We start from the raw sequence: 12131 nt of genomic DNA on the forward strand, positions 1-12131 counted from the left end.
GGCAGAAGCGGTGGAGGGCTTCTGTTCCTGGGAAGAGGCCGTCTGCTGCAGTCTTTTTCCCTTTCCTCTACCCCGGGGCAGATATGACTGGCCTTTTGCCCGCTTGCCCTTATGGGGACGAAAGGACTGAGGCTGAAAAGACGGTGTCTTTTTCTGCTGAGAGGTGAGTTGGGGTAAAAAGGTGGATTTTCCAGCTGTTGCCGTGGCCACCAGGTCCGAAAGACCGACCCAAAATAACTCCTCCCCTTTATACGGCAATACTTCCATATGCCGTTTGGAATCCGCATCACCTGACCACTGTCGTGTCCATAAACATCTTCTGGCAGAAATGGACATCGCACTTACTCTTGATGCCAGGGTGCAAATATCCCTCTGTGCATCACGCATATATAGAAACGCATCTTTTAAACGCTCTATAGTCAATAAAATACTGTACCTGTCAAGGGTATCAATATTTTCAGTCAGGGACTCCGACCACGCCACCCCAGCGCTGCACATCCAGGCTGAGGCAATCGCTGGTCGCAGTATAACACCAGTATGTGTGTATATACTTTTTAGGACATTTTCCAGCTTCCTATCAACTGGCTCCTTGAGGGCGGCCGTATCAGGAGACGGTAACGCCACTTGTTTTGATAAGCGTGTGAGTGCCTTATCCACCCTAGGGGGTGTTTCCCAACGCGCCCTAACTTCTGGCGGGAAAGGGTATAATGCCAATAATTTCTTAGATATCAGCAATTTTTTATCGGGGGAGACCCACGCATCATCACACACTTCATTTAATTCTTCTGATTCAGGAAAAACTACGGGTAGTTTTTTCACACCCCACATAATACCCTTTTTTGTGGTACTTGTAGTATCAGAAATATGCAAAGCCTCCTTCATTGCCGTGATCATGTAACGTGTGGCCCTACTGGAAAATACGTTTGTTTCTTCACCGTCGACACTGGAGTCAGTGTCCGTGTCTGTGTCGACCGACTGAGGTAATGGGCGCTTTAGAGCCCCTGACGGTGTTTGAGACGCCTGGACAGGCACTAACTGACTTGCCGGCTGTCTCATGTCGTCAACAGTTTTTTGTAAAGTGCTGACACTATCACGTAATTCCTTAAATAAGACCATCCAGTCAGGTGTCGACTCCCTAGGGGGTGACATCACTAATACAGGCAATTGCTCCGCCTCCACACCATTTTCCTCCTCATACATGTCGACACACGCGTACCGACACACAGCACACACACAGGGAATGCTCTGATAGAGGACAGGACCCCACTAGCCCTTTGGGGAGACAGAGGGAGAGTTTGCCAGCACACACCAGAGCGCTATATATGTATAGGGACAACCTTATAAATAAGTGTTTCTCCCTTATAGCTGCTATATATGTTTTTATATGCCAAATTAGTGCCCCCCCCCTCTCTTTTTTACCCTGTTTCTGTAGTGCAGGACTGCAGGGGAGAGTCAGGGAGACGTCCTTCCAGCGGAGCTGTGAGGGAAAAAGGCGCTTGTGTGCTGAGGAGATAGGCTCCGCCCCCTTCACGGCGGCCTTTCTCCCGCTTTTTATGAGGTAAAATGGCAGGGGTTAAATACATCCATATAGCCCAGGAGCTATATGTGATGTATTTTTTACCATAAATAGTGTTTTCATTGCGTCTCAGGGCGCCCCCCCCCCAGCGCCCTGCACCCTCAGTGTGTGAAGTGTGCTGAGAGCAATGGCGCACAGCTGCAGTGCTGTGCGCTACCTTTCTTGAAGACAAGATGCCTTCTGCCGCCGATTTCTGGACCTCTTCACTCTTCTGGCTCTGTAAGGGGGCCGGCGGCGCGGCTCCGGGACCCATCCATGGCTGGGCCTGTGATCGTCCCTCTGGAGCTAATGTCCAGTAGCCAAGAAGCCCAATCCACTCTGCACGCAGGTGAGTTCGCTTCTTCTCCCCTTAGTCCCTCGATGCAGTGAGCCTGTTGCCAGCAGGACTCACTGAAAATAAAAAAACCTAAGTCTATACTTTTATTCTAAGCAGCTCAGGAGAGCTACCTAGATTGCACCCTTCTCGGCCGGGCACAAAAACCTAACTGAGGCTTGGAGGAGGGTCATAGGGGGAGGAGCCAGTGCACACCACCTAGTCCTAAAGCTTTTACTTTTGTGCCCTGTCTCCTGCGGAGCCGCTAATCCCCATGGTCCTGACGGAGTCCCCAGCATCCACTTAGGACGTCAGAGAAACAAAGGTTTCAATATCTCAGTCTCACTCAAAAAAATCCATATTTCTGAATATTTGGATATGGGATACTGAACCTGTATTTTCATTTGTATATTTCTATGTATATGTGCAGATTTCTAATAATTACACATAGGGGAGAATTCATGTAGCTGCTATAACCCGTATGGAGTGGAGTTTGTATATTCTCCCAGCACTTGTGTGGGTTTACTCCGGTTACTCCGGTTTCCTCCCACACTCCAAAAGTATAGGTTCTGATAAAAATTAAGAGTGTAAGCTCCAATGGGCAGGGACTGATGTCACTGGCCAAATATTCTATGTAAAGTTCTGTGGAATATGTGTTCACTAAATAATTGGTAATAATAAATACAGCATATGCTTTCTATACAGAATAACTGCCAATGAAGTAACATTTGAAAGCCAGATTTGTAATTAATATTGTAGCTAGAATTATGAAATGTTATTACGTTGGCAGAGGGAAGCAAGGTGGGCACTTTAGGTCTTCCTTTGTGGAGGTCTGAATCCATCAGGCTTACTGTTCCAGCACAGGAATCCGCTTGTCGGGATCACGGCTGTCACAATAAAGACGCCGGGATCCGGGAACCTATACCGGCGAGGTAGCTGATTACCACTCTATGGGTGTCCTCGACAGTAAAAGATTTGAGCACGTTCCGCCCACACTGGGAAAGAAATTAGATACTTTATCTGTCGGTAAATAGCAGAGAGGAGAAGAGCTGGTGAGTTATGGAAAATGTATAAAAGTTTAGGGAGTACCACCCTCTTGGATGCATAGAAAATGATGACAGATAAGAACCATTTGGCCCATCTAATCTGCCCTTAGATAGATATGATAAAGTGATAAATACATAAATATCAGAAATATAAGCAATAGCTTTAGATAGATCCTATAGTGTATAAGCTTGCGAGCAGGGCCCTCCTACCTCTATGACTTATTACCCAGTTTTGTTTTAACTCTGTTGTTTCCAATTGTAAAGCGCAACATAATTTGCTGCACTATATAAGAAACTGTTACTAAATAAATAATTAATTAATTAATAAATAGATAGGGGATGTGGTCAGCATCCTAGCGGCCTGTAAGCCGGCAGTCATGTGACAGACACTGGAACACCAACTACCGGAATGCCGAATTTATGGGGTTAGGCAATAGAGAAGTTGTTAGCCGTAGACGCCACCCCCCTCGGGTTAGCCCTAGATGTCACCCTCCACGGGTTAGGCTAGGGGGCATGAGAGGGGTAAAATACTTACCCCTGTTTGGTGTTGGGATGCCACAGTCTGTCATGGGACTGCAGGCATACTGACAGCATCCTGACAGCCGGTATTTCATTCCCAACCCGTAGATAGATAGGAGATAGAAGATAGATATGAGATATATAGATATAAGGTAGGGAGATATATAGATATAAGGTAGGGAGATAGATATGAGATATATAGATATAAGGTACGGAGATATATAGATATAAGGTAGGGAGATAGATATGAGATATATAGATATAAGGTAGGGAGATATATAGATATAAGGCATACTTGCCGACTTCTAGGCTACTCTCTCCGATAAGTGTCGCTCCTATGTGCCCGCGTTGTCATGGAGACCAAACCCGGAAGTGACGCACTCGCCGCTGACCTCCTGTATGCCCGCGTTGTCATGGAGACCAAACCGGAAATGACGCACTCGCCGTGGACTTCTTCATACCACGTCCAGGAGCGTGAACCAACTAGCTTTGAAATTGTACCGCCGGAAGTGTCGCTCCGACTTCGAATTAAAGTGGTTCCAATGATAGGGACCTAGGGATAAAATGGTCTTTATTGGGATTCGGAGTTGAATGTATTATTTGTTTTATCTAAACCCCCTTTTTTTTACTTGTTTTGATAGAATGAAATAGATTGTGACGGACGGTTGCCATGGCTACACTCCGGGAATGCGTAATACAGTTCCTGTTCACCATGCGGTCCACGCTGGGTAGTTCCAGAAGTGCGTTCCAAGATGGGTAATCTTTCAGGAGCGACACTTCCGGCAGTACAATTTCAAAGCTACACCATTAGTTGGTTCACGCTCCTGGACGTGGTATGAAGAAGTCCGCGGCGAGTTGTGACGGACGGTTGCCATGGCTACACTCCGGGAATGCGTAATACAGTTCCTGTTCACCATGCGGTCCACGCTGGGTAGTTCCAGAAGTGCGTTCCAAGATGGGTAATATTTCAGGAGCGACACTTCCGGCAGTACAATTTCAAAGCTACACCATTAGTTGGTTCACGCTCCTGGACGTGGTATGAAGAAGTCCGCGGCGAGTGCGTCATTTCCGGTTTGGTCTCCATGACAACGCGGGCATACAGGAGGTCAGCAGCGAGCGCGTAACTTCCGGGTTTGGTCTCCATGACAACGCGGGCAAATAGGAGCGACACTTCCGCTCTGTTTCGCATACGTTATCACCGGGCTGTTATGATAATGTGGACGGATTCATATTTAATTTCCGCTTTTAGCCAACAGGAAAGTCTCAAAGTGGAGCATTAGAATCTCCAGGGCAATTGGAGCCGTTCCACATCATTAAAGCATATATGTATACTATATGAGTACATTTACACAGCGGTGACCGGTAACCATGGCAACCAGACGAGAAAATCTTCGAAATAACTGTACTTAAGTTTTGTTTTGTAATTTCTTTTTGGTGATGTACACAGAAGTTTAAAATCCATTGTATTATGCATAATGATAGTTGTGTGTATTTATATGGATCATTTAAGAAGATTTTAATTAGGAATTAAATGATGTCATTTCCTCTTGAAATGTGATTGGCTGTTCACCATTTAAATAGCTGGGTATTCCACACTCCACCCATGTCTTGAAAAAGGTCATTTAGACCGAAATGCATTGACTGACAAACAGGAGTGTGGACAGCCAGCTTTTCCTCTTCCATCCATGAAACGGGTGGTCTTCAGTATGCCGGCTGTCGGGATCCCGGCGCACAGTATACCGGCGCCGGAATCCCGACAGCCGGCATACCGACACTTGTTCACCCCCTGGTGTGAGAATAAAATACGCGCCACCGTGCCCGCACCGTGGCGAGCGCAGCAAGCCCGCAAGGGGCTCATTTGCGCTCGCCACACTGGTCGGTAAGCCGGCGGTCGGGCTCCCGGTGCCGGTATGCTGGTCGCCGGGAGCCCGACCGCCGGCATACCATACCACACCCCATGAAACATAGCTGAACTCTGGACCAGGTAATCTCTATTTTTAAACTATTTCTTTTTTTTTTTTAGATATACCCCTGAGTTTCAGCATGGATGGTTTACGTTTTTAATTGTTTATTATTTTTTCTGGAATTTTAATTTTTTTATTTTTGGAACTTCATTGTATGTCATGTTGGAATTTTCCCCTTCCGTTTGGGGCTTTGTGCAATAAATTTTTCATGGTTTTTAAGAACATTCAGCCTTTTTTTCTCCTTGGGAGGAATCTGAAAGTGAAAGAAACCTTGATGGGCTTTACAAATCTCGTTTAAATTGTGAGTTGGGTACGCATTCTATACTTTTGAATACAAGATAACTAAAGATACCTTGATGTGTATAGAAATCCTTTCATTATTGTGAGTGGGGTATGCTTATTTCTTTAAAATACCAAGATTGTTAATAAGTACGGCATCTCAGTTATTGCATACCGTATGTGGTTGTGTTAAACCTTACTACACATTGGAAAATTGTTCCTTTTTCTGGGTACACGTGGATCCAAATTGTCTGGGCAGGAAGACGAGTCCCTAATCCCACAAGAAATATACCTTGATGAGCTTTATACCATACATTACACTGTGAGTGGGGTATGCCATCCTTCATATGATTAAAGATACCTTTATATGCTTTTTCCACAACATTTATATAGTGAGTGGGGTACGCTTTGACTAATATTGGATAAAAGTCATGCACAGAGTTCCTTTGTGTTACGAAGATAAAACCCTTTGATTACTTAAAACTGTGTTACACTATATACGTTTTTTTTTTTGTTTCATGCACCATTTCTTCTTGAACTGGAATTGAGCACACAGCTAATTGAAGGGACGACATCTGAAACCTTCTGAATAAGTGACTGTATCATACCGCCATTTTCCTCATTTTGAACACAAGCGCCCAGGGTGATATACCTTCCAAAAAAATTGGTGTATTTGTACACAAGGATTAACATCGGGGTGTAGAGTAGGATCTTGATCTGAGGCAACAACAGGCTCAAAGCTTTGACCTTCTTCCCAAGATGCATAGCGCCACCTCCTATATCACCCCGCCTCCGTGCACAGGAGCTCAGTTTTGTAGTTGGTGCCATGCAGTAAGCAGGCATACAACAGGGGGGCTGCTCCAGCAGCCCTGAGAGAAGCTTTTAAAGAATATTGAAGACTTCAAGGGCTGCAGCAGAGACACTGACTGTGTTAGATGACAGTCAGACATCTACTGCTGCAGCTCCATCACCTCCCCCAGCGGCGCTGTACACTCCAGCTCCCTGGTTGCCGGGTACCTACAGCGGAGACTCTGGTTTTCTTCCAAGTTAGTCACACACACGACCGCTGCTCTCCCGATCACGTGGCCGCACTCAGGGAGGAGGTAAGGGGTCCCCTCGATGGGACCCGCTGTAAATCGCGATATCGCGCAGCCAGTGGGAGGCGGGCCGCACGCGCTGGCGTGGACACTGTGGTAGTACAGGGACCCCACTAGAGCACCAGGGCATGGGCACAGGTTGGTTTTCTCTCATAAAACCGTTTTATTAAGCCCCCAGTACTCGGTGGTGAAGTCCAGCAGGGGGATAAGGCTTTGACCTGTAGCCCCTCCCCCAGCCCCAGGGCACCAGTTAGAGTAAATGTTCCCGCCCTGGAGCTGCATCTCTCTCTCTCCCTCACTCCCTGTCAGCGTTTGGGCGCCATTATAGCAAGCAGAGCTGATCCTGGGACTGTTTGGGCAAATCCTCCTCTGTAAAGCCGCCTGCCTGTCAGCGCTGTGCATTTTACAGGACACTTAAGTATTCTACATGTCTGCTGACAGTGTTAGTTAAGAAAAAGTGCATTTAGGGGGTCATTCCGAGTTGTTCGCTCTGTAAATTTCTTCGCATTGCAGCGATTTTCCGCTTAGTGCGCATGCGCAATGTTCGCACTGCGACTGCGCCAAGTAAATTTGCTATGCAGTTAGGAATTTTACTCACGGTTTTTTCCTCGTTCTGGTGATCGTAATGTGATTGACAGGAAGTGGGTGTTTCTGGGCGGAAACAGGCCGTTTTATGGGAGTGTGTGAAAAAACGCTACCGTTTCTGGGAAAAACGCGGGAGTGGCTGGAGAAACGGAGGAGTGTCTGGGCGAACGCTGGGTGTGTTTGTGACGTCAAACCAGGAACGACAAGCACTGAACTGATCGCACTGGCAAAGTAAGTATTGAGTTACTCAGAAACTGCACAGAGATGTCTTATCGCAATATTGCGAATCTTTCGTTCGCAATTTTAAGAAGCTAAGATTCACTCCCAGTAGGCGGCGGCTTAGCGTGTGCAAAGCTGCTAAAAGCAGCTTGCGAGCGAACAACTCGGAATGAGGGCCTTAGTCAGGGTTATTTAGTACAAGTACCCTGTGATATACATCCAGTCTTTACTGTGCATTGTTATATCTATTAAGTGTATAGCTATACATAGTACTACTCTGTATTGCTAGTCCAGTGCAGTTTTATTGCATGTCATCATTTCTGCATTGTACAAACTGACTGTGTGTGTGCATATGGCTGCTGTGTGACCTTCATTTTTTGTATTTCACTCAGATTGCTATCCCTATATTGTATAACCTGAGGGGGCTAAGTGTGTCAGGTTTATCATAATACAGGCAGTTCACAGGATATACTCTGGGGTAAATTTACTAAGATTCGTATTTTCCAGTTTCAGGTCCAAGTGCAATCACGACTGACATCGACAGTGTAAAATTGCAACTTTTTGAATTGATTACGACTAATTTACTAAGCTGTCGTATTCGTGTTTTTCTTTTGTTCCGATGTCGATGTCATTCGTGGTTTTCTGCTGTAGAATGCGGCCGATTTTGTTGTTTCGCGGCCGTGTTTGTGGGTTTTTTTACGACTGCGTCACATGTCTGTTACGGCAGTGATTTTGATATTGCGGCCGCGTTTTTAGTCCTAAGTTTCGTTTTTGTCACGCGTCCGTGATTGGTTGTATTCGTGAAGGAGGAGTGTCTGTGCACAGTACTATAAAACCGCCCCAAACACACCGCACCTCGTGGGTTTAGCTAGTGGAGAGGAGAGAGGAAGGTGTATTTGGAGTTGGTGAGTTTGGTGGAGTTTTTGGAGGATTTGGGGAGGAGTTTTGTGATTGTTGAGTGCTGTACTGTGTGTGTAAGTAGTCTTGTCATATTTGTAGTATTGTTTTTTCTCAGTTTGTCAACTTTTTTGTCCTTGTTATTTTTTTTTAGTCTTTTGTCATTGTTTGTGAGTGAGTGAGTGAGCGTGTGTGTTGGCTGTGTGGTGTGTAGTAGTAGTAGTGGAGGAGTGTGTTTTGTGTATTTATTTTTCAGTGTTTTTTGTCGTTTGTCCTCATGTCAGACTCAGAGGTCAGTGTGGTGGCGGAGGTTAGTGAGGTGGAGGCTGGTAGTGAGGTGGAGGCTGTTAGTGAGGTGGAGGGGGTTAGTGAGAGGGAGGAGGTTAGTGAGAGGGAGGAGGTTAGTGAGAGGGAGGAGGAGGGGGTGCCTGTTGCTGCATTCTCCAGTGATAGTGATGGTGTTGTGGCTCCGCAGCCACGCACCACTACCAAGACTGGCAGGAATATTAAGTTCAGCTATGCTGAAAACATGGCGTTGGTGCGTGAGCTGATGAAGCACCATCGCCAATTGTTTGGTCAGGATGCTGGCAAGGTGTCCTCCCGCAGGAAGTCTGTCCTGTGGGGGCAAGTAATAGTTGCCGTCAATAGTGAGGGTGTGGTGAGGCGGACTGAGGACACGTGTCGCAAGAGGTTCTATGACATAAAGCGGCGTGTCAAGGCGAAGATGGCCAAAGAGGCAAAATCAGCCCGCAAAACCGGAGGTGGCCCCCCTTTCCGAGCAACCTATCGGGAGTGGGAGGAGCCTGTGCGGGCATTGATTCCTGCAGAAGTGGTGTCTGCAACTCATGTCCGGGATTCGGACCGACCCACGCAGGATGGTGAGTTGGATTTGTTAAATTTATTTTAAAATGTCCTCTAAATGTTTTTTTTTTTTTTTTTTTTTAAGGTTAAAGGATGCAAAAATTGTTGGTCAGATATTGCAGGCCTATGCACCCTTAAGGTGTGTTTGTGTTTAGAAATTGCATTTTCCATCTTGCCTTGGCTGTATTTTTTTATTTAATTTTGCACAAAAACAGGTGCAATGCCTGTTGGTATGTGTATTTGCAATAATAATTTTGCGATATTGCTTGGACATCGGTGTTGTATCTAATAGCATTTTTAAATATTTTATTTATTTACTTCAAAAAAAAGGTTCCTACAAATTCAAAATTTCATTGTGGTTAAATTTGCAAGTATTCAATCTATGCAATATCTGACACATAATTCTCAAATGTAACTGATTTATTTGGTGCAACACCATGTACATTTTGATATACACCACAAATTAAGGAAGCACGAAGATCTTAAGCAGAAATTAGTTTAAATTAGAATACCTAATATATGGTTACAGTACACTAAGGCTTTGCAGTTATAATTTTTACACAAAGCATGGTAATAATGTTTGCTCCACTTTTTCTACAGTCCGACAGACCAGCCGCCCAGACAGGCCTCAGACAACTCAGGATGATGCTGGGATTGCAGGTAAGACTTCACTGTAGTCACATATTCTGCAAACACATAGAAGTACAAAATATTAATGTTTATATATTCTCATAGGTTCTGCTTCTGTAAGCCGACCTCCTGTAAGGCGCCCATCACAGGGCTCGGGGCACTTACCCAGGAGGCCAAGTAAGACACGGCGTCTTGGCACGGAATCTGCGGATCCATCTTCCCCACCCAGGCGGCGCATTTCTGCAGTGTCACCCCAGCCACCACTGGCACTATTGGCGAGTCCACAGAGTGATGAGCCCCGATCACCTCAGTTATCTGGTGGTCAAAACAGAAACTAAACACATAGCAAATAATCTACACAGTACAGTTACTATGTTGTGAGTTGGAGTTGAGATTACATGTTTGCCATAACAAGCAATGTGATGTTACGTCTTCAATTGTTAAAGGTGCAAATGCTTAATTTTTCTATGTCTTAGTGGTTGATATCGCCAACATCATTTTTAAAATCTAACATACATTTGTTAAAATATTGGCCACACACGTGCACATAAAAATATTTTAAAAAACAAAAAAAACAAAAAAAAAAAACCACCCTCCACAACATTATAGTGTTCACACATCTCCCCTGTCCGGTATGTAGACTGCTTACTTGCTCCGCTCCTCTGGACTATCCAGGTAAGCAGTCTATATCGTGGACAGGGGAGGTGACATAACACTGTAATGCTGTGGAGGGGAGGTAGTTAGGTGAGGATTACGCAAGTCTGTCTATGTGCACGCCTGTGATGGTATATATGTTTTTGGAGAAAAAACAAATTATATGTTTAGAAAAACAACTCTAAAAACTTGAGAAATGGAGTATTATGAATGTAGTAATGTGTAGAACTAGCAAATATATTTTAAGAAAAATAAACATTGCATGTTGGCCACCCCATACAGAGCCCAGCTTGATGGCCGACGTGGACCAGCAGGGACAAGACCAACAGGCAACCTTCACACTGCAACTAACACCTGTTGACCCGAGCCAGCCAATACAGCTGCAGGATATCCCCCAAGCCTCCATGAGTCCACAACTGGCACAAGCTCCACCCCAGCCACAAATACCAGATGACTTTTGGGCCAGTTGGACAAGCCAACAGGCACAAAGCAATGCCAGCCTGACCGCACATACCCAACACCTTGCCAGTCTGCCCCATCATCTACCGCGCATTAGTCGCAACTCGGGCAGACTGATTGTCCAAGTAGGCCGAATCGCAACATCGATGGAGCAAATACGGGCAGACAACAACCAAATGCTGGCTCATTTAACGCGCATCATTGATGAGCAACAGCGCCATCAGCAGGCACTCGTACAACTCATTCAGCACAACCAGGTTGTGAATGAGTCTTTATCCCGGATTGTAGCCAGCCACACTGCAACCAACACACAACTTAATGCTAGCATAAATAATTTGAGCAACAACATAACATTGATGGCAGCTCAACAAGTGACCTCCAGCTCTGGAACCACGACCCCTATCCAAACGCCAGTAACCTCCCCTGTTCGGCGTTCCTCCCGAGCACGTGCCAGTGAGCCAGCACAAAGCACAGCACCCAGCACACACAAGCGGAAAAAATAAGACTTTTGACACATTAGATTTATGCAATAAAAATTTTGATTTGACAAACACACAACTTCCTGTGTCCGTCTCAAACATTGTAGAAGCTGCTATGTATGTATGTATGTTTTTCATGGGTAATGACTGAAAATGTATTTATAACATAAACTAAGTACAATGTACACACCACTATAAACAACAAACAGTAAGTAACAAAACACACAATTGAAAGTATTGCAAAGTGTTTAGTCAAGGATAATTACATCCGCAAAAAACTTACCAGAAAAATACCGCTGGATCACTTCTTGCCGTACCTGCCTCCCTACATATGTACTCACACTGTCACCAGATGGTTCTAACTCCTCTGCTTGCTGACTGCTTTCTCCCTCATCATGTGCCAGATGTTGACTTAAACACAGATTATGGAGAAAACAGCAGCAGAACACAATTCTAGTCACCTTTGAGGGACTATACAACAAAAGGCCTGCAGATTTATCCAGACACCGAAACCGTGACTTCAGCACACCAAAACATCTTTCTATCACATTCC

General features: G+C 45.3%; 1 protein-coding gene and 1 long non-coding RNA gene across 3 annotated transcripts in view; one reads left to right on the forward strand and one right to left on the reverse strand.

The window, feature by feature from the left end:
• The window catches only part of ERICH2 (glutamate rich 2), a 93576-nt gene that overhangs the window by 36188 nt on the left and 45257 nt on the right, over positions 1 to 12131 (reverse strand). The gene's annotated exons all lie outside the window — the stretch shown is intronic.
• Positions 9977 to 11599, forward strand: LOC134943428 (uncharacterized). Its single transcript, XR_010181526.1, has 3 exons — positions 9977 to 10016; positions 10092 to 10304; positions 10923 to 11599. It is a non-coding gene; the product is annotated as an uncharacterized LOC134943428 (long non-coding RNA).

This window comes from Pseudophryne corroboree, chromosome 7 (assembly GCF_028390025.1).
Source record: "Pseudophryne corroboree isolate aPseCor3 chromosome 7, aPseCor3.hap2, whole genome shotgun sequence".
Classification (NCBI taxonomy): domain Eukaryota; kingdom Metazoa; phylum Chordata; class Amphibia; order Anura; family Myobatrachidae; genus Pseudophryne; species Pseudophryne corroboree.